Here is a 27,144-nt window from a genome sequence, read left to right as displayed (position 1 = left end):
TATGATGCTGGATACGGCGATTAGGATATTGTTGTTGATAAACCCGCTGTACAGCTCGTCCCTTGTGGTGTGCTACGTAGTACTCGCCAACCATATCAGTGTACTCACTCCAGGTGTATCGATCCATTAGTAAACAAAGACAATGCACTACTACACTGGTGGACAGCAGTTGCCTACAACTGAAGAGCGTAATACGCCCTCTAACAACCGTAATACGGCCTCTAACAACTGAAGAGCGTAATATGACCTCCACTGGTTTAAATAATCCTCATAGGAAAAAATGACATTAGGGAAAAATATTTGTTTTGATGTCCCCTACAACCTCCCAGAGTTTGTCGGTTTAAATACTTTTCACTCTGTATATTCCCAACATGGTTAGGTACCAAGTACCATCGTCAGGCCATCCCCTGGTGTGCAGTCGTGAAGCTCCCATGTGGGTGTTTAGCATAAATACGGCGTATACAGGGTGTTTCAGAGGCCTTCCGACAAACGTCTAGCGGTGATAGATTGCACCATAAGGAATAACTTCTGTTAGAGACAAAATGGTCTTTGATGTCACATTAGCTCTTTGTAATGGGTATTGCCCTGAGAGGTGGCCGGCTGCAGGCACATTGCAGTGCTCGTGTGCGATGTGTATTGTCTGTCATCCTGTTACTGTTCTGCTTGAAAGGCAGTAGGCCGCAGAGAAATGAGTTTCGTGATTCACTTCCAGAAGTCTTTCTCTGCTTACAGATACTCGAAGTTTTCTTGCTGAAATCCGAGTATCAATTTACTGCGGTTGGTAATATGCCGCACAACTGGTTAGTAGTCCCAGATATTCGGTGAAAGCTGTCATCAAGAGCCGGCAAATACTAACGGAAGCCTAATGTTTCTCGAAAGCGTCAGTGGACATATTGTCTCTAACAAAAGTAGTTCCACATGACGTGACGTATCACTCCTGGACGTTCGGCCAAAGGCTTTGGAACACCTTGTATGGGCCTATTGAAACGTTCCCTTAGAAAAATTATACATGACTGTAATAAACTGACACACATTATTTTTTAGCGCAACGCAGTCTGACTTTCAATAATCCCTACAAGAGAATGGCCCTGACTAACATTAACCTATACGTTTCACAAATCACTTACCTCACAAAATCTACATTGCTCGAACTTCTGCCATACAGCGAGCGCCACTACTGCCAGCTAAATAAAAGATTCTAACTACTGAAGGCACTAACTACTGATAAGCATAGTTAGCAAAAGAAAGATTTTGATACAGAACAAACAATGTATTTACCTTAATAGTGTTCAAAAGTTATAATATATATATTAGTCCATGATATCCAATATTACAAATTTACTCTTCCTGATGGACACACGTCCAGATCGTCCGCTCTCAAAATTCCGCCATCTCTGTCCCCACATCCACCACTGCTGGCGGCTCACCTCCAACTGCGCAACGCTACACGCTGTTAATAGTCAGCTGCCCAACACTACAATAGCAAATTCCAACAATGCCACCCAGCCACAGACTCCACACAGCACAGCCAGTGATTTTCATACAGAGCGCTACGTGGTGGTGGCGTTACCAATATAAGAACCTAAACAGCCTACTTACACTATGAACACTTACTTGGAAAACGAGCTTGACGACTGACTGCCTGGGGATGACCTGATGACGTTACTTGCGTACCAAAACCCGCAGCCAATAGATCAAATGAAAGTGCGACTGGAGACTAATACAAAAAAGTTTTTGTAGATAAGAAACAGCCACCGTCGGTTTGGGGTGGCTACTATAAATATATTTTACTACGAGTGGACTTTTGAACTGCTACTTTGAAAAGATGTGTGATGACGGTAAACGCAGTGACAATGAAAATGAGAACATTTGCATAGCTCCAGCTTGCTGGGTATAGTGGGACAGTAACTCATTTTTCAGATTGTAAAGCAAAAGGAGAAAGCCAGAGTTGCGTCTAAAACGGACGTTTATTTAGTCGATGATCGGTTTTGCGCTATGTCCATTTTCAATCCAACAAATGTTTGTCAATTAAACGTTATTGAACGTTAATGGGGACCATACGCAAATATAAGCACTTCATTGACTGTTATTTTGACGGACATTTTACCTGACTAGCATGTGTTGACTTGAGAACGTGTGCAGCCAAAAACTGGTCTCCTTGCAACTTTGGCTGTTCCTGTTTGCGTCATAAAATATGAACAATTATTAAGATCGGGGTATAATGTGCATAAAAGTAAAAGGAACATCCAAATGGCTTGTGAACGGACGCTACCTGTATATATCTATTAAAGAGCGAAAAACTAAACATTTGAGATGTTTTGCAAACTGGCAGATAGCCGCAGAGAGAAAATGGAAGTAAGTTCTAAGTGTCACATCCGACTGTCGTCAGGAAAATGAAGAAACCTAAATACGTCTCCGCTCTCACATCACTGTTTTTTATGCAAAGAACTCGGAAGGTATTCCGATAAAACAGAATTATGCTGCTCACCGTATCAGCACAAAAAATGAGACAAATTTGAAAATAAATATTTTATTGTGTTCTTTCCATACAAGGAAACTGACTGATTCTTAGTGCCAAAAGAACATTTTTGCAAATAGATTCTTGTAAAGAAGAAAACAGCAATCAATTATTAGTAGTAATATTATTTATTTAAGCAGTGTCAGGTTGCGAACAGACCGGTCCACCTTCAGACGACTGTTCATGATTATATTACGTTTGCTATTTGGATTCGTTGTTGGCTATCTTTCGAGCAAATAATGTAAACAATTACAAATTTAATATCTGAATAAACGAGAACAGTTGTCTCTGGATGTATTTGTTCGAAACTGGTAACGACGCTATTTATGTAAATAAATAGCGTTCTTAACTGTGGCTAGCTGCTGGTTTGTTCTTTTCAAGAATCGACTTGTACTTTGGAAACAACCACGGTCTGAAAAATGACAGTTTTCGACTAAATAGCAACAAGGAAGATTTTGTTCCAAATGCCATTAATACTCAGGCTCTAAGTTTTAAATGTGATAATACAAGTACAGAAATAGCGCTTTACGTTACGTTAGGTTAGGATGGCCAGGCGCCATATACTAACACATATTTGAAAAATTAGCCATGGCTTGGCATGCAACAGAGCACTGAGAACATAGTAGCACTGAAAATGCATTTTATGGAAAAATGCCACGTAGAACATTTTTCTTTTTCATAGTCCAGTTATTTAGTATAATTTCTTCATTTATGTCGATCTTAAAATTTACCAGAGCTTGCTTACATTATTTCTTACCTTTAAAGTATTTGAGAACATGGCCTTGAGAGAAACATATCTTTTCTCTAGTATTTTGACTTATATCTAGACATGATTCTCAATTGTCGCAACATCACCTTGCAGGGTGGTTCATCGGTTTAGATACTGGAGGCCGATACTGGGACGGTTCCCTTGAAAAAAGCGCGTCCGATGTCCTTCCCAGTCCTTCCACACTCTTAATAATCATAATAGGTGATGAAGATGTTACTGTTGGCACACCTAACAAGCTATTTTTGTTACAGGTATGTGCATCACGATCCTTTGGCACTGAAGATTTTGTCTGCAAAGCACGTGAAGTGACGAAGCTGCCCTCATCACGCCATACAGAACGGACAAGGTTTTCTACTTGTGTAAATACATAAACTACTCGAACATTAGAACAAGCAAGAGGTTATTTTCCTTTGCTTTAACGTATGTAAAAGATAAGTGTTTCGTGATTTATAGCTTTTATGCAACATCTGCCACTTCCAAGGAACTATGATTACAGCGAAAATCTTTTTTTCCCACAACATGAAGTGAGATTAACTTTCTCTTTGGCCAAAGAGGTGACAGCACGGAGTGGCCGCGCGGTTAGAGGCGCCATGTCACTGACTGCGCGGCCGCTCCCTCCGGAGGTTCGAGTGCTCCCTCGGGCATGGGAGTGTATGTTGTTCTTAGCATAGGTTAGCTTAAGGTAGTTTAAGTAGTGTGTAAGTCTGGGGACCGATGATCTCTGCCGTTTGGTCCCTTACGGACTCACACACATTTGAATAAAGAGATGACAGCAAAATCTGTATTCGATATTACCTTAGTCATCAGTCCCAACAACGAGACTGTAAATCACAATAGCCTTAGGGTGCGTTTATACTCCCACCTCGTTGCTCACTGTTTGCTAGCATGGCACGGCAATGACGAATGAAACACACTGAATGTTGCCGGCCCATTTAACGTCCACCATCGCTGCTCTCCCTGCTGCCAGCTGTGATCCTCACCAAGTGATATCAACCTGGCTTGTTTCTTGATCCGCGATCATCGCTTTCCGTTCTGAACCATTAGCCGTGTTTGACTGCTTCAGGGTCACTCCAGAGCGTCGTGATTGACGCTGCTAGCGTTCTGCTCGATATGTGAACAGCTGGAGGGTGATTAATGCCTTCGAGCAGCAAGGCTGCAGTGTAAATGCAACAAGGCTCCTCCCAGGCATCGAGATGTGATGTGCCAGCAGCGAGCAGCGACGCTGCAGCATGATCGAACCTTTACAAAGCCACTCAAAGATTTGCAACACCTGCTTGTCTCTGGCCATATTTGTTGATAGAAGGAGCGAAGGTGATCAAAAAATAGACCTAGTGAAAATGGGGAAAACTAAAATGTAAAAAAAAGTAAAAAAAAAAACATAGAAGGACAGCACTGTAGAAACTGGCCACCTTTGCACAGCTGTGAAATCGAAATTTGCTACTGGGTGAGGGTCAATAACGGATGTTTCATCCCGTGCATTTTAACTTCCTTGACATGGTACTCCAGGGTCCAGGCTGCTCCACTCTCTCCGACTGCTGCCTCTAGCGACCATCACCTGTGTGAGGAAGGTTCCTGCGACTATGCACTGCTAGTTTCATACTGTTCTCAGACATGATCAGTAGGGTTCGTGTTAGCAGCTACTGTGGAGTATTTCATTTGGTAGAGCAAGATGTTGGAGGTGGGCACTTTACGTTCGTGGATTGTCCTCTTGAGAAACAAACCTGTAGCCGAAATACTGCTCTACGCCAGGACAAAAGCCTATCCCGACATTCCGCAGCCCTGAAATTACTATTGGTATTGTTGAAAGGCGTCTTTCACGTGTGCATGTCACCAGTCCAAATCGTGAACCTCGTCATTCCGATTCCATGGCATTTCATGCCTGAAACGTGTATTAGCATTACTTTCCTGTCTGGTGTGAACTTGCTTCTGATTTGAAAATGAGCAGACATTAAATAAGAAAAAAATTAATGGGTTCTGTTCGTCCCAGAAAGCAACCGAAACTATACGAAGAGGTCACGCAGTTGACCCACGATTTCTGACAGGAAACAGAGATTGCCGAAATTGTATTTCTAAAGTGTCTGCTCGTTTCTGCTCACTGTCGTAGCATTTAAAGGAAGATTTCATTTTCAAGTGTCGTACGTCCACGGTTAAGCGTATTGCTAAACAAGAAACAGGAAGAACACCATAGAAAGTAGTTGATGAATGATTGCTATTAGACACAGGCTTCCGAAGTAAGTGGAAAAGATGTTAGGTGGTAGAACAATTACAAGTATTGGCTGTGTTTTATGTAGCCGGATGAGATATTACACTTAACTTCATGAGAGAGTCTGTACGTTATGTACATATATGCCATTTCCTTAAACATCACTTAATCAGTGCATTAGATTTTAGATATTTACAATTATAACATCAGCCAGAAAATTCTGAAAGCCACACTTACGAGAACAAGGTAAAAATCTCTTTTTCTGGCAGCGAAAGAATATTTTTTGGAAAAAAACTCGCTATTTTTATGTGGTCCCTTTTCGGGACAATGTATTTATCCTACCGTTTGTTTTTCCAATGCACAAATTCCACGCAGTTGTAGAAGTTCTGCGAAATAGGAATGTACAGCTACCAGAAACTATTCATTGGACTGAAAAGTTTTGCATCCAAAATTAACCTTTATGTGAATCGAGTGCTGATAATTCACTTATTCGTACTTGAAATTCTTCGATTTCCTGTTCTCAAAAGCTGTTTCCTTTGTAGATGCAATGTACTGAAGTGCTTTTTATAAATTTGTTTTTTATTCCAAGAAGCCTCTGTAGGAGCTCACTTTTTATATGTGAGTGGGAAGATTAACGTCACATTCGCTTGTTATTTTTCTACTTCTTAATAGGTAATGAGTAAAATAAAGTCATTGCATCACTAAAGACCTGGTCATAATCTTCCCAGTAGTAAAAAATAGTTTCATCTCTTTCTTCTGTGCCAGAGTCACCTGCTTTCATCCACTATTTAGATTTCAGTTTAGTTTGTCACTTGAAGTGGTGGTTACAGAAGACGGATGCTTTAATCCTCATCAAAGGTTGATTCATAAATTACTTTTCTAGTTTACTTTGGTCATCAGTTAATAAATGTGGCATAGTTAATTCATTACGAAACATTTACCTTTCTCAGCGATGTGTTGTGCTTGTGGCGTCACCCATTTCAAACACCTTTAAGTGGCAATCAATCATTACCATACATTTCACATACATCATGTATCTTACCGTAGTTCCTTGCGACCTTCGCTTGTACTGGGAGGTTATAGTTGAACTGATGGTGCTCCCAGCGCTGCAGTACAATCTGTATGCGTTGCAGGCCTCTGAAGAACCTTAGGTATGTTCATTTATAAGTGCGCTCACGGAATACTTCGAAAAACAAGTTCTACTTTCTACCACCAGGTGAAACTATGGCGCTGTAAGCAGTCAGAATGCGGTGTGGGTGCAATAAAAGGGGAGGAACAATCAAACAGGTGATAACGGTGGTTCAGGCACGATTATTAGGATATGCTCACAAGCTACAACATAGGTCCAATATGGTCCCCCGATTAAGCAATGTGCTGCATCCGTAACAGGACGTGGTACTCACTGGCATACCCGGTGTAATTAAAGATATCTGTTGTCATACGCTATCCTTCAGATCATAAAGAGTCCGGATACATCCCTGACAGACGCGATCATTCAGGTATCCCACAGCCAGAAGTTACGCGTGTTTAATTTGAGGGGATCTGGAGGTTCACACAACTAGAAATTGCCTACAGATGATGCTTTCGATAGCGAAGGTTTCTCGAAATATATAGTTTGTCTCGCAAACGACATGTGGTGTCGCCCCATCTCGCATGAAAATAGTGGTGTGGATAGAGAATCACATATTGCACAAGGAGGTCCTTATAACGTGCAGACTCGAAGATGAACAGACCAAGACTGAAGGAGCTTGAGAAATCACGCCACCAGTCACTCTGTCAGCGCAGTGGATGTTCCCGCACAACTTGTAGTGGAGTAACACTCCAAGTACGACACTTCTGAGCACTGACGGCATTGTGCGGAGCAAAATGTGCCTTGTTCGTCCTCAGAATGTTCCCCAGCCACATGTCATCCATTTCCTTGAATGCCAAAAGCAACGGGCAAAGTCACGGCGCTGTAGCCTATGTTCGGGCTTTATTTAATGCACATTCTGAATCTTGTAGGGATGCCAATGCAAATGCGCCACAAAATCTTTTTGAACTGCTGAATACTGGAGAGAGGATTCCCATGACACAGCTTCAATACTTGCTGCAGAATTTGAGGCATGTGCTGCACGGTCGGCTATAGCTACAGCAAAAACTCATTTACTGACTGCGGCCCCTTTGCAACTATTTCTGTCAGCTATATTCCCGCAATGCAACGTTGCTATTGCTGCCGTTCCGATAAAACAAGTTTACCAACGGTACACGGTCTTTCTTCTCAATAGCCACCGCGTTTCGTACGGAAAACATCAAACTTCAACCCTTTACAGCAATAGCCGCTTCACAAAGGAAATCACGAAGCGTTGTGAAGTGACAAACAGCATACTGACGTCAAAGTAGGAGAAATCTGCTTACACCCATATAAACTATAGCAGAAGGAGTTTGTAGGAGATTTGTTGGTATACAGGCTGCGAAGTCTTAGCACCAAGAGTTGCTACATTTGACAGCAGCAGTGGTTCAAATCTAGCCGGGTGTCGTGTCGGACTGAACTTGGGTGGGAGATACTTGTACGTCTTTCCACGCTGCTTCAACTTTATGCCGGAATTCGTTAACTGTAGTTGTTATTGAATGGTGGCGTGCTGATCTAAAGGCAGCCCATGATACGTTCAACGATAACGTATCACAGACCTCTAAAATTGAGAGCGGGCATGCACATCACTAAGGAAACACCTGCTCTCCAGATAATTAGATATGCGCGCCACGGATGATCTACCCAATGGCGCCCCATATCCTAATGAAAGTCACTGGGCACGTCTGATAACGACGAATGTTGTCTGGTAACGTTCACTCTCCTCGAAGGCACGGCCGAGCTGGGACGTCTCAAAAGAGGGTCCCGGGGGTGGGGGGATGGAGGGGGAGGAAGGAGGATATTGGTGTTTCACTCGCCGTCGACAAAGAGGTCTTTAGAAATGAAGCGCAAGCTTGGGATAGGTAAGAATGGGAAAGGGAATTGGCCGTGCCCTTTCAAAGGAACCATACAGGCACTTAGCCGCAAGTGTTTTAGGGAAATCTCGGAAAACCTAAGTCAGGATGGTCGGACGCAGATCTGAACCGTCGTTCTCTCGAATGCGAGTCCGCCGTGCTAACCACTGAGCTACCACGCTCGCTCGGTCGTCTGAAAGGACACGGTGCCACTCCAGTGTCCAGTGTGGTCGACGGATGCAGTTCTGTCTGTGCGTCGCACTCTCTTGCGGTGAACCGCATCGGAGATACATAGAAAGAAGGATCCTTTATTGTATGATTATATGATAGCGGAACAAACACTGGTAGCAGTTACTTCTGTAAAATATCTGGGAGTATGCGTGCGGAACGATTTGAAGGGGAATGATCATATAAAATGAATTGTTGGTAAGGTGGGTACCAGGTTGAGATTCATTGGGAGAGTCCTTAGAAAATGTAGTCCATCAACAAAGCAGGTGGCTTACAAAACACTCGTTCGACCTATACTTGACTATTGCTCATCAGTGTGGGATCCATACCAGATCGGGTTGACGGAGGAGATAGAGAAGATCCAAAGAAGAGCTGCGCGTTTCGTCACAGGGTTATTTGGTAACCGTGATAGCGTTACGGAGATGTTTAACAAACTCAAGTGGCAGACTCTGCAAGAGAGGGTCTCTGCATCGCGGTGTAGCTTGCTGTCCAGGTTTCGAGAGGGTGCGTTTCTGGATGAGGTTTCGAATATATTGCTTCCCCCTACTTAAACCTCCCGAGGAGATCACGAATGTAAAATTAGAGAGATTAGAGAGCGCACGGAGGCTTTCAGACAGTCGTTCTTCCCGCGAACCATACGCGACTGGAACAGGAAAGGGAGGTAATGACAGTGGCACGTAAAGTGCCCTCCGCCACACACCGTTGGGTGGCTTGCGGAGTATAAATGTAGATGTAGATGTAGGACGCCATGCCCACGCTGCTCCGGTCTCTCCACTCCATCCATATAGGAAAATTTTTATTTTCTTCTCTTCTAGACGCAAGCTCATTCCCTGACTCAAGACGCGTGATTTGGCTGTTGGAGACAATAATATGCCTATCCTCTCTAGCGCTAGTCACTTGGTGCTGTTAAGTTTCTACGTGATGTTGGGTATGACAGTCGTGAACCTACCGCTTCCTTATCTGTATGTCAGTCGTGGCGTCCTGATCAATGCTCACAGCAACATCGCAGACCTGTAAACTGAATTATTGATAGGCCACGATCCTGTTGCTGTAGAATTCTATCCCGTGTTGATACTCGTTTCTCCTTCTTACAGCAGGCATAAAAAAAAGAAAAAAGATTAGATTTGAAATGCCAATTCTCAGTGAGAAAGCCGCTGTGCAGTCTTTCCTTGTGTACATATATATACATGTTGTAGATAGTCCTACACCTACCTGCTCTGTTCCTTTGCACTGAAATATGAATAATTTGCAAATCCAAACATGTGGTAATCTTGGTGACAATCTGACGTTTGTTGCAAGCCACGTTCATGTTGTTGCAATTTCAATGGTAAGCAGTATAAAAATGTACAAATAAACCTGTTCTGTGTATCTGGTTGACGAAAATTACAGCACACCAGGCATCAGGGTGAAGGGACCAAAATGTTATGCTATCGAATCTCTTAGTTTGAACAGATAATTTTCACCAATATTTCGACTTTCTTACGAGATTGATCACCCGAATATATATATATATATATATATATATATATATATATATATATATATATATATATATATATATATTTGCTAACTCTTTCTCTTTTAGTTTCATTTCTAAATTTCTCAGTCGACCAAAAAACAAAGAATGGAACCGGAGGGCGATTTTGTCCGCAGCACTTAGTTGGTTGGTTGGTTTTGGGGAAGGAGACCAGACAGCGAGGTCATCGGTCTCATCGGAGTAGGGGAGGATGGAGAAGGAAGTCGGCCGTGCCCTTTCAAAGGAACCATCCCGGCGCAGCACTTACTGAGAGTTTATATCTTCATGTTGGTGGGCCCTCTTTGATTCAAATTGTTGATATCTTGAACGGAAACGGAATAACCATACCATGTGCTTCAACACAATAAGAGACGGCAACCTAGAGGATGGTGGTTCAACATGCTCACAACTGCGTAACAATTCTAAAACGGAGCAGACTGTAACACTTTAGCAGAATCTTACTTTAGACCTCGATGACGCTAGTTGCCGTTCACAATGAAGTACGTTTTGCTGTGGATCATAATTCAGTTGCCCACAAATATTACAGAAAAAAATTACAAATTGTGAATGAATTTGATTTTACACTTTTTCGTGAGGCATGTAACTATGCCACTATTTCTTTGAAGTTCTATGAACGACGAGCAGCAGCGACATCTAGCGTGTGACTGTGCAAGCACGTGTCTCGTCGGTGCACACGAGTGTACGTTTTATTTTTAAAGTGTCAAATGGTATCCGTGGTACACGGATAAAATTTAGATTTCATGAAAAAAATTGTATGGCTTATTAATGTGACTGTACCATCCATATACGCAGTTACACAAATAATGTACTGTACTGGAGTCACTCTGGTACGGGAAATGATGTCAAGGTTTTTTTTCTTTTTTTAAGCTCTGAAGATGGTCATAGCTGACCGAAATTAATTACCTGATTAATTACCTTTAGTGTATTGTTGCAGCCCTTTCAGCTACACAAGAGCACCATACATCTATTCGACAAATATAAATTGGATGTACTCATGAGCAGATGTTGCTCACTGTTACATACACCACTAGCGACTTGCTCTGCAGAACTGTGGAAGACAACAGTTCATCCGTAGCTTTGACGTACCAAAAGATCTCTAATGTATTAAATTTACGTGGTACACTTCGTAACACACGGCTTCAAAATTTCCGGGACGTATGAGCTTCCCAAAACTTGGTCCAAACTTCCTATCTACTTCTTTTGTTATTGCTTTGAATTTTTCCTGCATAATCATTTCATTGGACTAATCGTTTGCTTTGGACGGAAGAAGTAACTCCGTAATTTTCAAGAAAATATTTGTGGAAAAGTAAGCTATAGCACAGGTGAGAGTTTAGTCTATGTTAATGGCCTGCTTTACATTTTCAAGTTATCGCTTTTCTTCCCTCGAGGCAGTTGCTATGTTTCACGAGTTTCAGTCTTTACAAAAAACGTTAATGTATTTTGTGGCTTTAGTTCTTCGTCCTGACATAGTTCGTCCGATACCTCTCGTTTGAAGAAATTAAGGAATTTACAACATCCTTATAGCGATACAACTGCTTTTACGAGCCAGTATATGCAAGTATTATGATATACGTCTACGACAACATGACGGATCCAAAAAGGACTATCATTAAACGGCGTTTATTATGCAGCTGTGGTGGATAACAACGGAAAAACTAATTACATCCTCCACATAACTACATTTTGTGGCACTTTCGGTATTTCACGTGGTATTTGGCAGAATTCTTCGTTCATGGATGAGGTTAACTAGCAGGTGGAAAGGCAGAGCAGGCGTGGGCCTACATTATTAATCATTTACGCGACGGGATAGCCGACTGCCAGAATAGATCAAAGTAATCCCTTTGTGTTCACGTTTTATAATTGAAAAGGAACGCTTCTTTGAATGCATGATAAATTGGTGCAATTTAATACCAAGCAAAGGAAGGTCTTTGATGTTAGAAGCTACGCCTTGTTAATCAAACCAAAGACAGCTCGTTCTAAGGAGTACGCAGGCAGAGAGATTCGGGGAACATAATTTCTGCCGGCACTGTGCCCTCGTATTACGCACAGCATACGACAAGGAAATACAGTTAATCCGAACTCCTGGTAGCCAACTTCGATACTGCGTCCTGAAACGCTCTTTCCTTCAGTGAAGTCTGTCTCCTGTAACTTCCGACCAGACTGTTAAAAGCTTACTCTTGTGCCTTCCCGCGTAACAGTGTGATCATAATCTTCATTTATGCACAGTAACTAATGCGTCCGTGCTTGTACTATTGCGTAGGGTTTCAGTCTTTATCTGTTTTCCTCTGTCCTCTTTCTCCGCCTTCAAAGTAAATTTCCTAATTATAAATTCTGAAAGGAAGGACTTAATATTTATTAATAATGTCGCGAGGTATTACGGTGAAGTTCGTGTGATGTAGAGGTCAATAAATTGGGGGTAATAAGGATAGAAATGACGTAAGATTCTTACAGCCAAAGGTCTAAATGCTCAAAAGCTAAGCTACAACGATGTAAGACACTGATGTTTTCATAAGGTTTATTTCATGGACGAGCTGATAGAGCAGGCTGTTTAAGGCATCAGCTTCTTATATAAATCCCAGAGACCTGGGATTATAACACTTCAGACAGAGATATATGTTGAATGAAAGTTGTGAAACATTGTCACCAAACGAAATCAGTACTTGAATACAACAGTAATTCGGTTTGAAGTTGTAGTCCTCAATCTCTGAGCAAATAGAACAATATTGGAGTAAACGGAGAACAGGTCATACATAAAATAGGTATAATGAGTATTTTTGACCGATTTGGATTTTTTCAAATATATATATGGCCACGACATCTTGGTAGATGATTGTTGCAGTGTCTGTGTGTTAATGGATTGCGTTTTTTCATATGACCTGTCAAGCCAATGGCAGCACGGCATCTCTTGCCGCAATTGTCACAAGTGTATCTGGCTGCTGAGGCAGGAGCAGTGGTAGCATTGCGAAGCTTTTTCTGCCTTTATCTGTCTAACAAGCCTTCATCATGCTTCGACATTCCAGATGATATATCATCACGCCATTCTGGTCTCACGCTAGCCGGTGCCTCCCATCTGTTTGTGTCGATTCCAAAGCTCTCCATATCTCGTTTACAGGAGTCCTTGAACCTCAATGCAGGGCGTCCTACAGGTCTTTTGGCTATAGAGATCTCTCCAAGCATCACCTCGCGTGGTAATCTGTCAGGATCCATACGGTGGACGTGTCCCAGCCAGCGGAGTCGTCTCTGCTTCAAGATAGCTGAAATACTGTTGCAGTTAGTTTTAGATAGCACTGCTTCGTTGCTAACTCGGTCCTTCCACGTTACTTCAAGGATGGATCTCAGGCACCGCATGTGGAAAGCATTAAGGCGACGTTCTTGTTTGGCATAGGTACATTCATACATACCGGATAAATAAGTACTGTGTTTTTCTCTAAGATGCTGAAACTGCGGTTGCTTTAGCCGGTATGGAATAATGAAGAGAGGAAGGGAATGTTGACGGGAATCCTGGAAATAAATTGACCTATTTGGAATTTATATACTGATGTGCAAAACGTGAGGACGAAAATAGCTATCTCATGACGTGTCGCTGTTGAGTAACATAGCCCAATGGTACTTGGATCATACACAGACAATTGCTACAGTACATTACGGAAGGTAACTGAAAGAAATACGCAGAAAAACGAAAAGAAGTGAAACTTTTATTCAAAGACAATAATTACAGTGTAGTTATTGCGGTGTGCAATGGTCCCCTGGACATTACAGTTATTTCGAAGTGGTTTTTAATAGGGTGTGTGATCGCTAAGGGCAGTAACGCATGGTCTGCAACGTGCTGCCACGGTGACCACAAAATTGATAGGCAGTTCTTGTGGTAGGACGTTCTATTCCTCCACCAGCGTGATTAATAACTGCTGGAGTGTCGTTGGTGCATGAGGACGTGCTGCAATACATCTCTCCAACGCATCCCACGTGCTGGATTGGACTTAAGTCGGGGGAACTGGCAGGCCAATACATTCGGGATCTGCCCTGTTCGATGTGGACATGATTTGTTACTCATAAAAAATGAAGCCACTACCGAATGCACTTCTGAAGAGACGCACACAGGGAAGCGGAGCAGATTCATAATGACCAGCAAGTGCGCAGTGGCCAAAGATTTGGAGGTCAGTACCTCCCCACCCCATAACATCTGCGGTACCGAGAGAATCACGTTCGTCTGCGTTGCTGCATGCATTACACGTTCCCACCTCTCCCCATATGTGGAAAAGTCCAGAATCACTGCTCAGGTTGAATCTGCTCTCATTCTCTAACAAACCTACACTTTTCGGATAACTGAAATAATTGATGACACGTGTGGCTAATGTACCTGTTGTTCCGAAGAGCAAATTCAAAAAAAGTAAGATCAGCTATAATTCAATCGTTATTGCGTGACTACTTCTACACAATAATGATAAAAGAATTTTGACAGACGATAACAACTGCAAAGTAGCTAATGAAATTTAAGATAACGAATTTAAATATTTTTTTTTTTTTTAGTTTAGACTGCAATGGTTACAGAAAACTGTCACCAGCTCACGGTGTGAGCGACGAATATTGCTTAATTTTTAATCGATTTGGAAAAGTATTCATGTAATCAATAATGCAAGACAATCATGCGGGAACGGGCACAATAACAATGATTCGAGCTCAGATTCGAATCACAGAAACATGATCCAAAGCATATTGTTCAAATGGCTCTAAGCACTATGGGACCTAACGTCTGAGGTCATCAGTCCCCTAGAACTTAGAACTACTTAAACCTAACTAACCTAAGGACATCACACACATCCATGCCCGAGACAGGATTCGAACCTGCGACCGTAGTGGTGGCGCGGTTCGAAACTGATCCGCCTAGAACATCTCGGCCACGCCGAAACTGAGCATATGCACTTGACTGATAATTGTTTGACACTCATTTTGAGTAATCAGTAGCCTTACACAGCCTACCATAATGCCTACTGTTAATATTTCTAATGTAATTGTTATTAAATAAATATTTTCTGTTAAGGTTAATATGTCTTACTAGCGCATAACTTTCGTTAATTAACTAATCACTAACTTTTGCATAACACTCTCACATAGTTTGGAAATGAGGGCAGAAATTATTGATCACACAGAGAAATTAAACATTCTGATCTACAATATTCTTTAAAAACTCACTGGAATTGGTTTCTCATAAACACTGAATGTTGATACTGGTATTTTTTAACTGACTGTTTCACTGAGCTACGAAATCCATTTTCTTTAACTATCGATCGCAATTATTTTTTAAGTTTTGATAGCTTTCATTTTTAAACAAATTATTAAAATTAAATTAACGCAGCACTTTTAGTCTTTTTATCAACAACAGTGACACTCGGTTTTAATTAATAATAACAGGATAGGACCCTACTTGGTAACTATTCATGATTGTGCACTTGTAACACACCGTTAACGATAAGTTGTTAATTATTCACAAAATGAAAGTACTAAGCTGGCTAGCCTTGATACACTTATAAATATTAATGTCGGTCTGGTCGTGCTTCAGTGAGTAGCTGCTGGGGCTGCGTAAGGAAACAGTCACCGATAATGCGTAGACACCAGGCTTTTCTTAGTATCGCTCTGCAATAAACAATTTTGAGTCCAAGTGCTCTTCTTTCATATTAATTCCTCTTGATGCTTTTTGCACAGCGTCCAGTTAACACCTTAATTATTGTGGTCATAACGTACAATCCTTCCAGCCTCGTACCTTACAATGTGTCCTAATACATGGCGTTTGCCTTTCGTACTACGCCGAGCGCTTCTGTCAGAGTCGAGTCACTCTTCCGCACAATAGCTCGCGCCAGACTCCACTGCTCTGTGCGAGTCCGCGCCCAGCGATCATGTTCCCTACCTCAAATATACTCTTTGACTGCTCAAAATAGCAAATCGTCCTGACTAAGCCAGCCTGTCTACTACATGTTATTGTTGTAGTTACAGTCTTCAACCTGAAGACTGCTTTGATGCAGCTCTCCATGCTACTCTCTCCTGTATAAACCTCCTCATCTCAGAGTAACTACTGCAGCCCCCATCCTTCTGAGTCTGCTTGCTGTATCCATGTCTTGGTCTTAGTTTACGATTTTACCCCCCACGCCTCCTTCGAGTACTAAACTGGTGATCCCTCGACGTCTCAGAATACTTCTTACCAAACTATCCGTTTTTCAAATCAGTTTGTGCCACAAATTTATTTTCTCCCCAGTTCTATTCAGTACCTCCTCATTTGTTACGTGATCTACGCATCTGACATTCAGCATTCTTATGTAGCACCATATTTCAAAAGCTTCTATTATCTTCTGGTCTAAACTGTTTATCGTCCGTGTTTCACTTCTGTACATGGCTACACTCCGTAAAATATTTTCAGAAGAGATTTACTGAAACTTAAATCTATACTTGATGTTAACAAATTTCTCTTCTTCAGAAACGCTTTTCCTGCCAATGCCAGTCTACATTTTATATCCTCTCTACTTCGGCCACCATCACTTATTTTGCTTCCCAAATAGCAAAGCACATGTACTACTTTAAGTGTCTCGTTTCCTAATCTAATTCCCTCAGCATCACCTGATTTGACTACATTCCATTATCCTCGTTTTGCTTTTGATAATGTTCGTCTTAAATCCTCCTTTCAAGACACTGACCATTCCGTTCAACTGCTCTTCCAAGTCCTTTGATGTCTCTGAGGGAATTACAATGTCATCCGTGAACCTCAAAGTTTTTTTTCTTCTCCCTGGACTTTCATTTATATTCCAATTTCTTCTTTTATTTCTTCTGTTGCTTGCTCAATCTACAGCCCGGTCTCACACCCTTTTCAACGACTGCTTCCGTTTCATGATCCTCAGCTCTTACAACTTCAGTCTTGTTTCTGTACAAGTTGTAAACAGCCTATTTTACCCCTACTACCTTCAGATTTTGAAAGAGAGTATTCAAGTCAAAATTCTCAAAAGCTTTCTCTAAGTCTACATGTGCTATGAACGTACATTTGCCTTTGCTAAATATATCTTCCATGAGATGTCGTAGGGTCAGTATTGCTTCGGAATCAAAACTGGTCTTCCCCAAGGTCGGCTTCTACAAGTTTTTCTATTTTTCTATAAAGAATTCGTGTTAGTGTTTTGCAGCCATGAATTATTAAACTGACTGATAATTTTTGCACCTATCAGCATCTGCTATGGAATCTGAATTATTAGATTCCTTTAGAAATCCGAGGGTATTTCGCCGGTTTCAGACATTTTGCTCCCCGTGTGGAGGAGTTTTGTCATGGCTGGCTCTCCCAAGGCTATCAGTAGTTTTGAAGGAATGTCGTCTACTCCCGGGGCCTTGTTAAAACTTTAGTGCTTCAGTGCTCCGTAAAATTCTCCTCGCAGTATCATATCTCCCATGTCATCTTCATTAAGTCCTCTTCCATTTCTGTAATGCTGCCCTCAAGTACATATCCCATGCACAGAACCTCCATGTACTCCTTCCACCTTTCAGCTTTCCTTTCTTTTCTTAGAACTGGTTTTCCACCTGAGCTCTTGATGTTTATGCAAGTGGTTCTCTTTCCTCCAAAGGCCTCATTAATTTTCCTGTAGGCTGTATCTATCACTTCCCTAGTGACATACGCTTCTGAATCCTTACATTTGTCCTCCAGCCGTTCCTGCTTAGGCATTTTTCACGTTCTGTCAATCTCATTTCCTGGAAGTTTGTATTCCCATTCGTCTGCTTCCTTTGCTGCATTTTCATACTTTCTCCTTTCATCAGTTAAATTCAATGTCTCTTATGTTGTCCAAGGTCTTCTACTAGGTCTCGTCTTTTTAAATATGTAATCCTGTGCTGCCTTCACTATTGCATCTTTCAAAGCTATCAACTGTCCTTCTACTGTGCTCCTTCCCCTTGTTCTTGTCAATTGTTCCCTAACGCTGCCTCTGAATCTGGTTCTTTCAGTTTATCCACGTCCTACATCCATAATTTCCTACCTTTTTGCAATTTCTGCTGTTTTAATGTGCAGTTCATAACTGTGTGCAGAGTATACATCTGCCTCTGGAAATGTCTTCCAAATTAAAAACTGCTTCCGGAATCTCTGTCTTACTATTACATATTCAATTTGAAACCTATCGTTGTCTCCAGGTCTGTTCCACAAGTACAACCTACTTTCATGATTCTTAATGCGATGACTAAAATATGTTCTGTGCAAAACTATACCAGGCGACTTCTCTTTCATTCCTTTCCTGACTCATATTCACCAACTACTTTTCTTTCTTTTTCTTCTCCTACTATCGAATTCCAGGCCCTCATGACTATTAAATTTTGGTCTCCCTTAACTATCTGCATATTCCAGAATGAGATTTTCACTCTGCAGTGGAGTGTGCGCTGATATGAAACTTCCTGGCAGATTAAAACTGTGCGCCCGACCGAGACTCGAACTCGGGACCTCTGCCTTTCGCGGGCAAGTGCACTTGCCCGCGAATGGCAAAGGTCCCGAGTTCGAGTCTCAGTCGGGCGCACAGTTTTAATCTGCCAGGAAGTTTCATATCTGAATATTATTTTTATTCATCGCACATTCGTTGAATCTCTTCATTAACTGCAGAGCTAGCTGGCATATAAACTTTTACTATTGTGGTGGGTATGGGCTTTGAGTCTATCTTGGATATGATATACTGTTCGTAGAAGCTTATCCGCATTCCTGTTTTCTTATTCGTTATTAAACCTACACCTGCATTACCGCTATTTGATTTTGTATTTATAACCCTGTATTCACCTGACTAGAAATCTGTCCCTCCTACCACCGAACTTCACTAATTCTCACTTAATCTGACTTTAACCCATCCATTTCCCTTTTAAATTTTCTAACCTACTTGCCTGATTAAGGGGTATGAAATACCACGCTCCAATCTGTAGAACGCCAGTTTCGTTTCCCTTGATAACGACATCGTCTTGAGTAGTCGTCGTCCGGAGATCCGAATAGGGGGACTGTTTTATCTCAAGAATAATTTACCCACGAGTATGCCATCATCATTTAACCAGTAGAGCTGGATGCCCACGGGAGAAATTGCGGCTGTAGTTAGCCCTTGCTTTCAGCCGTTCGCAGTACCAGCACAGAACGGCTGTTTTGGTTGGTGTTACAAGGCCAGGTCAGTCAACCATGCAGACTCTTTCCCCATCAACTACTGAAGAGGCTGCTGCCCCTCTTCAGGAACCACACGTTTGTCTGGCCTTTGAACAGATACCTCTCCGCAGTGGTTACAACTAGGTTCAAATGGCTCTGAGCACTATGGGACTCAACTGCTGAGGTCATTAGTCCCCTAGAACTTAGAACTAGTTAAACCTAACTAACCTAAGGACATCACAAACATCCATGCCCGAGGCAGGATTCGAACCTGCGACCGTAGCGGTCTTGCGGTTCCAGACTGCAGCGCCTTTAACCGCATGGCCACTTCGGCCGGCGGTTACAACTAGGTACGGCTGTCAGTATCACTAAGGCACGCAAGCTTCCCAAACACCGGCAAGGTCCATGGAATTATTACGTAATTCTTTTCTAGGTATTGCATTTAAATTACATAGTGATGTTCATTAGTAAGAAAATATTTACAAAATAGTGAAAAAATACAAGGGTTGGAACTTAAATAGTGGCAACCACTTATTTACAACCGATACAAAAGAGTTACATGTTTGCACCTGTTACTGTCCTTCAAAGTAGTCACCAGCGTTGTGTAGAACCCGTTGCCAGCGATGTGGAAGGCTTAGTATAGCGTTGGCAGAGCCTGTTCTGTTGACGGTGCAAATGGAGCGGTCTATTTTCTGTCGAATCTCTGGAACAGTTCTGAAGTGAATGCCACGAAGTGGTTCCTTCATCTTCGGAATCAAATCAAAGTCACGACTTAAGTCCGGGGAGTATGGTGGATAGTACAGTACTTCACAGTCCCATCGACCGAACAGAGCAGCCACAGCTTGCGCTGTATGCTCCAGCGCACTGTTGTGCAAAATGACGGGTGGGTTGCTCAGAAAGTGTTGCCGCTTCTTTCGCAAAGCTACTCGCAGGTCATGCTCCAAAAACGAACAGTAATACTGTGCATTGACGGTCTGCCGTGGTCTCCGTTGTTGCTGTTTTGAAAACATCGTTACGTTAGACCTCTCGCTCACAAGCGACTGTTTTTCCCTCGATTGTGCGCACGCCCGGTGACGAATGACGGGCGAGTCCATTTGCTCGGAGGTAAGGTAGGTATGTCTACAACGTGTGCTATCAACGACAATAGTAGATTCCATTGCATAGTGTCTCCACAGCAGTCTTGCCAACCTACGTATGTTCCATAAAACAATACTCCGTTACTCAAAATTACAACATCAATACTGCGAAATTTTTTTAGACAATGTGTTGTGTCACAATACGAGTACGCGATGCCCCTCTTCGTTGATAGAGTCCCTGCAGAATAAGCCCTTGCCGCCATCGCAAGCTCTGCAGTCCTATTAAATGTGGTTGCAATTGCACCAGCTGTTTGGCCAAGGTCCCTTCTTGACTGTTGCACGATATAGCGATCACCTATTGCTGTAGTTGTTAGTGGCACGGCAACTGAGTGAGACTGGTTTGTCAGCCCGATGACCAGTACCTTGTGTTCCGTGACGTCGCGATTTCTGTGCATGAATCTGAGGCCTCTGTCACTTTTATTCATTTCCACCGAGTAGTCAATATGTTACGTTAATTCGTCTATTTCGTTTTTTGCAGAGATGTGTGTTTTTCCTAAAAATACACACTTCATTAACATGGCAAACGAAAGGTGTTTAGCCGGCCCATGTGGCCGAGCGGTTCTAGGCGCTTCAGTCTGGAACCGCGCGACCGCTACGGTCGCAGGTTCGAATCCTGCCTCGGGCATGGATGTTTGTGTTGTCCTTAGGTTAGTTAGGTTTAAGTAGTTCTAAGTTCTAGGGGACTGATGACCTCAGATGTTAAGTCCCATAGTGCTAAGGACCATTTGAACCATTTTTTTTGAAAGGTGTTTGGCGGACACTGATGTGAAAACAGGTTGGGTTGGGTTGTTTGGGGGAAGAGACCAAACAGCGAGGTCATTGGTCTCATCGGATTAGGGAAGGAAGTCGGCCGTGCCCTTTCAGATGAACCATCCCGGCATTTGCCTGGAGCGATATAGGGAAATCACGGAAAACCTAAATCAGGATGGCCGGACGCGGGATTGAACCGTCGTCCTCCCGAATGCGAGTCCAGTGTGCTAACCACTGCGCCACCTCGCTCGGTGTGTGAAAACAGGTACTTGCCTCCGAAGGCCGTACTCCACCAGTTGAGCAATGTGATCATTCGTCAGCGATGCATTACTCATGGACAGAATGAAAGTTTAATTTAATCACTGGCTTCTCTATACTTACTTCATTTCGTGAACTGACTCTGTACATAAATATGACGTAGCGAATTCGTGCTATCCGAAACGACTAAAAAATTGGATTCGTCATCAGATTAGTTTTTTATGAGGAATTTCAATCGAAAACTAGGAGTTGGTGATAAGTGACACTTCGGCCGTTTTGTCTTTAAACACGTACATGCGTAAGATTAAAATAAAGGAAAAAGGAACACACAAAAAATTTGTTATTTCGTACGTCACCGCCACTGGGACCTTGAGGTGCAGAAGCCACGTCAAAAGCATAACTTACGCAACAACGTTCGGGAAAATATTAAATACTGGTTTTGAGAAGGATATCGTAGACTTACACGAAGCATTTTAATCTTAGATACTGCAATCACATTTACAGCCACATTTGCAGTAGTTTATGATGATGTTGATTAAGATTACGCCGTATGACCCACAGCCTATGTGTAAGTCTTTCAACTGGTTGCTTCTTCGGCGACTTCCATATTGCTCAGTCTCCGGCAACCGGTGTACCGATACATGCGGTCAGCCTTCCAAATACAAATTTGCCCGACGTTGCGGGAACTGCCGATTCCAACACGGCAGTGGCACAGGTGTCAGTTTTTTGATGGCGAATGACAGGTTAGTACTACGTTGCTTTCTCCGGAGATATAATAGCAAGTGAAAATACGGAATTTAATATTTTACACATTGCATCGGAGTTGAGGGTAATCGGCACCTGTGGCCGAGCGATTCTAGGCACTTCAGTCCGGAACCGCGCTGCTGCTGCGGTCGCAGGTTCGAATCCTGCCTCGGGCATGGATGTGTGTGATGTCCTTAGGTTAGTTAGGTTTAAGTAGTTCTACGTCTAGGGGGCTGATGACCTCAGATGTTAAGTCGCATAGTGCTTAGAGGCATTTAAACCATTTTTGTTGAGGGCAAATAATTATTAAAAAAATTCAACACTGACACGACCGAGCGAGGTGGCGCAGTGGTTAGCACACTGGACTCGCATTCGGGAGGACGACGGTTCAATCCCGTCTCCAGCCATCCCGATTTAGGTTTTCCGTGATTTCCCTAAATCGTTTCAGGCACATGCCGGGATGGTTCCTTTGAAAGGGCACGGCCGATTTCCTTCCCCATCCTTCCCTAACCCGAGCTTGCGCTCCGTCTCTAATGACCTCGTTGTCGACGGGACGTTAAACAACACTAACCAACCAACCAACACTGACACGGTGCTACATCTGCAAGAAGAGAACTGTTCACTGGAACGTGAGTATTTGCAGTCACACGTACATATACACTGAGGTCGCGAAAGTCATTGTATACTTTCAGATATCGTGTCGGATCTACTTCTGCCCCGCGTAGTCCAGCACCTCGACGTGGCATGCACTCAACAACTCTTTGGAAGTCCCTTGTATAAATACTGACCCATGCTGCCGCTATAGCCGTCCATAATTGCGAAAGTGGTGCCGATGTAATATTTTGTGCACGAACTGACCTGTCGATTACGTCCCATAAATGATCTATGAGTGCCCAAATCATTCTCTCGAATCTTGCAGAATGTTCTCAAACCAATGGCAAAACTTATGGCCCGGTGACATGGCTCCTGTGTCATCGGTAAAAATTCTGTGTTGGTTTTGGAACATGAAGTTCCAGAAATGGCTGCAAACGGTCTCCAAGTAGTTAAACATAACCATTTCCAGTCAATGATCGGTTCAAGTGGACCAGAGGACCTAGTACATTCCATGTAAATACAGCCCACACAACTATGGAGTCATAACTAGATTTCACAGTGCCTTGTGGACAACTTGAATCTTTGGCTTCGTGGGGTCTGCTCCACACTGGAACGTTACATCTACATCTACATCTACATCTACATCCATACTCCGCAAGCCACCTGACGGTGTGTGGCGGATTACCGTCAGCTCTTACCAGCTGAAATCTTGAATCGTCTTACCACGCCAAGGTCCCGTCGTCTAACGTCCAGCCGATAGGGTCACAACCCTAGAAGAGGCGCTCGAGGCAATGTCGTTCTTTGTAGCAAAGGCACTCGCCTCGGTCGTCTTGTGCTATATATAGTCGATTGACGCCATTTTTCGCCGCACTGTCCTAACGGATAAGCTCGTCGTACGTCTCACATTGGTTTATGAGGTTATTCCACGCAGTTTGTTTGTTTGTTCTAACTGACAACTCTACACAAACGCCGCTGCTCTCGGTCGTTAAATGAAGGCCTTCAGCCACTGCGTTGTCCGTGATAAGAGGTAAGGCTTGAAAACTGGTATTATCGCATATCGGAGTACTAATTCCCCTAACAATTTCCGAAATGGAATCTCCTCAAACTGCCATTCCGCGTTCGAAGTCTATTAATTCCTGTCGTGCTGCCATAATCCCGTCGGAAATCTTTTCACATGAATCACATGAGTACAAATGATGGCTCCGCCAATGCACTGCCCTTTTATACATTGCGTACGCGATACTACTGCCATCTGTATATGTGCATATCGCTGTCGTATAACTTTTATCATCTCACTGTAGGTTCCATATTGAAATTACATCTTCTGACAATCGTTTATCATGTCAATAAGTGTTTGTTACACGTTCCGCTATCTTCAGCCTCGTTATGGCTATTACCTTTGTCGCATAACTTGAGCAGAGCTAGCGCCGAGAAAACTCGTCAGTCGTTTATTTTCTAGTCTAATGATGCAGCAGCGCTGCAGCGCGACGTCATGCAAACAATGTGGAGGCAGCGCTTTGGCGTCTGGATTTAAAGCGACGTTGGAAGCAGCATAATTCTCTCTTGTTTTGCGACCGGCGGGAAAATTCTTGGCGCCACTGCGAAAATTGAACCGGCGCCGCTCTTGTTAGGAAATGACGGAGTCGAGGAACGCCAATGGCGCGGACCACCGTAGCGTCCCAAAACATTTTCATTTCATTTGTTCTGCATCTGCAGGATGCCAGTATGCATACAGCACTACCCTCTCTCTCTCTCTCTCTCTCTCTCTCTCTCTCTCTGTCTCTCATTCATTCTGTCTCTCCGCTCCCTCTGTCGTGTGTGTGTGCGTGCGTGTGTGTGTGTGTGTGTGTGAGCGAGAGAGAGAGAGAGAGAGAGAGAGAGAGAGAGAGAGAGAGAAAGCACCACGAGTTCGTATTCCGCATGACAAGAAAGCAGTGGCTCATATGTCAGCCAGAGAATTGTACGCGTTAAGATGAGCAGACGACGCGATGTCACACACACACACACACACACACACACACACACTGGTACGCAGCAGGCGCCGCTGCCTCGTGTGTGGTCCGCTGACGTCAGCATGGCGCCAGTCTGCACGGCATTGAATTAAACGCCCGAGCACCGCTGCCTCTACGCTGCGCTCAGCTCGCTTGGCATTTAGTTCGTTTCAGGGCGCGCGAGTCAAACTACCGTAATTTCGCACTGATTACTCCGTGTGGTGTGCCCCGATCCGCGCTGGCAGTGAACCGACAGCACCCGGGAAGTTTTGTGCGACGTGTTCCGGTAGGTGCCTGCAGCGCCACACGTGTACCCCATATGCCTTTCAAATTTGCCGCCATTGCCTGGGAGGCACACAATGGAAAATTCTCTTATTCTTCACCGATTATCACGCCTCTCTTCGGGTCCAGCGCTGATGCTCAAACGTCAGTCTACGATGTGGTAACTGATTTTGTTATCAACCAGCAGTTGGATGCAGTCGCCGCAGACTACCTGAGGAGTGACCGTTACGTGTGTCACCAATTGCGTAACAAATGTGTGTTTGTGTTTCACATATTGTGTTGTGTTTCTGAGACGAACAAATCCATTTCTCAAATGCTCTCGTGATGTTCTCGGTAACTTTTGCAGTGGCATGATCGAATGAAAAATTCTCGATCGATTCGTCGCGTCGCTTCGAATCGCACACTCTAGCTTTCCACGGCAGTCTCACCCTCGGCATTAGGAGTAAAAACAACTGTCAGTGATATTTGCACGTGATGGCAACGGCGGAGTACTTGCCTATTATTCGAGGTGACGGGGCTCATAAACCGAGGATGTTTTATTTTGGTCTGGTGACACCTGCGCAAAACATAAAATGGAGACAGTTTCTAAAATTTCTTCACGATGTTCTTACAATAAGCAATGAATGTTTCCAACGGCACAGTACACACTGTTTTGAATCTTCTTTGTAGGTTAAAACCGTGTGCCTGGTAGGGACTGGAACCAGAAAACTTGCCTTCCGCGGATAATTCTGTTACCCACTGAGCTATCTATGCAGGACTCACTACCAACCCTTACAGATGCATTTCCGCCAGTACCTCTTTCCTACCCTATAAACTTCACAGAAGCTCTTCTGTATAAGTTGCTAAGTCGGAGAGAGTTACTGATGGAAGTGAAATAGTGAGAGCGGGTCGTGAGCTGTACATGAGCAGCAGCTCCAGGCATTATTGTAAGGGAAAGTTACGGTTCCACGTTCGAATCCTGGTCCGGTAGACAGTTTATATCTGATATAAACCAGTCGTCCATAAGAAGTGTCTGCATAACCTCCTCCTCTGTCACACAAGCTATGCATGCGACGTAAGCTGTGTATCAAGGTAAAGTAGAAACTAAATTCCGATCTTGCTTCACTTTCCTAGGTTTCACATGAGTTGTCCTCAGAACCTCTTTGCAGTTACCGCAATACCTGAATTTTTCTTTTATGCGGTTCCCTTTTCCAAAATACTGACTCACCTTCCCATAAGTTGCTTTAGTTCTTAGGTGACTTACTAAGTACTGGGCTTACACGTCGCTCTCTCGAAATATCTGTTATTACTCGGAAAAATTGGAAATTTGTGGTAAGGTCTTATGGGACCAAACTGCTGAGGTCATCGGTCCCTAAGCGTACACACTACTTAATCTAACTTAAACTAACTTACGCTATGGGCAACACACACACACACCCATGCCCTAGGAAGGACTCGAACCTCCGACGTGGGGAGCCGTAGCGACCGTTATTACTCGAGATAGGCAGATGACTCTGATATTTGAGAATTAGTTGCCAATATGGCCTCCTAAGCTTTTTAACGCGATTAGTTCAAATGGTTCAAATGGCTCTGAGCACTATGGGACTTAACATCTGAGGTCATCAGTCTCCTAGAACCTAGAACTACTTAAACCTAACTAACCTAAGGACATCAGACACATCCATGCCCTAGGCAAGATACGAACCTGCGACCATAGCGGTCGCGCGGTTCCAGATTGAAGCGCCTAGAACCGCTCGGCCACACCGGCCGGCAACGCGATTTCTCTTCGGCTCATACACACTATATCGTCAGAAATGTGATTGGCTTCAACACACCCAAAGTGGAAGTTTACTAATCGTTTCCTGTATGCCAATGCACCTTTTTTAATAGAGGTGCCGTTGTAACTTTGTAGTCACAGGGACTTGTTAGTAGTCATCCTCATAGATCTTAGTTCTGAAGACGGTTGACATTTAAAATCAAAGTTATTCTTTCAAAATTAAGAAATGAAAGATGTAAAATTTCCTGTTTGTGAAATAACTCGTTGCGGATGACACAAAATTAAGCACC

General features: G+C 43.1%; 1 protein-coding gene across 3 annotated transcripts in view; it reads left to right on the top strand.

Moving 5' to 3' along the window:
• Positions 1 to 27,144, top strand: part of LOC124616008 (hemicentin-2-like) — a 1,911,634-nt gene that overhangs the window by 576,394 nt on the left and 1,308,096 nt on the right. The window contains exon 1 of one of the 3 annotated variants that reach the window (XM_047144220.1): positions 24,990 to 25,102. The exons of the other annotated variants lie outside the window; for them this stretch is intronic. The gene's annotated coding sequence lies outside the window, so the exon portion shown is untranslated. Of the gene's footprint in view, positions 1 to 24,989; positions 25,103 to 27,144 lie in introns of those variants that run through there. 3 annotated transcript variants of the gene reach the window in all.

This window comes from Schistocerca americana, chromosome 5 (assembly GCF_021461395.2).
Source record: "Schistocerca americana isolate TAMUIC-IGC-003095 chromosome 5, iqSchAmer2.1, whole genome shotgun sequence".
Lineage (NCBI taxonomy): Eukaryota > Metazoa > Arthropoda > Insecta > Orthoptera > Acrididae > Schistocerca > Schistocerca americana.
This window is presented reverse-complemented; position numbering and strand designations above follow the sequence as displayed.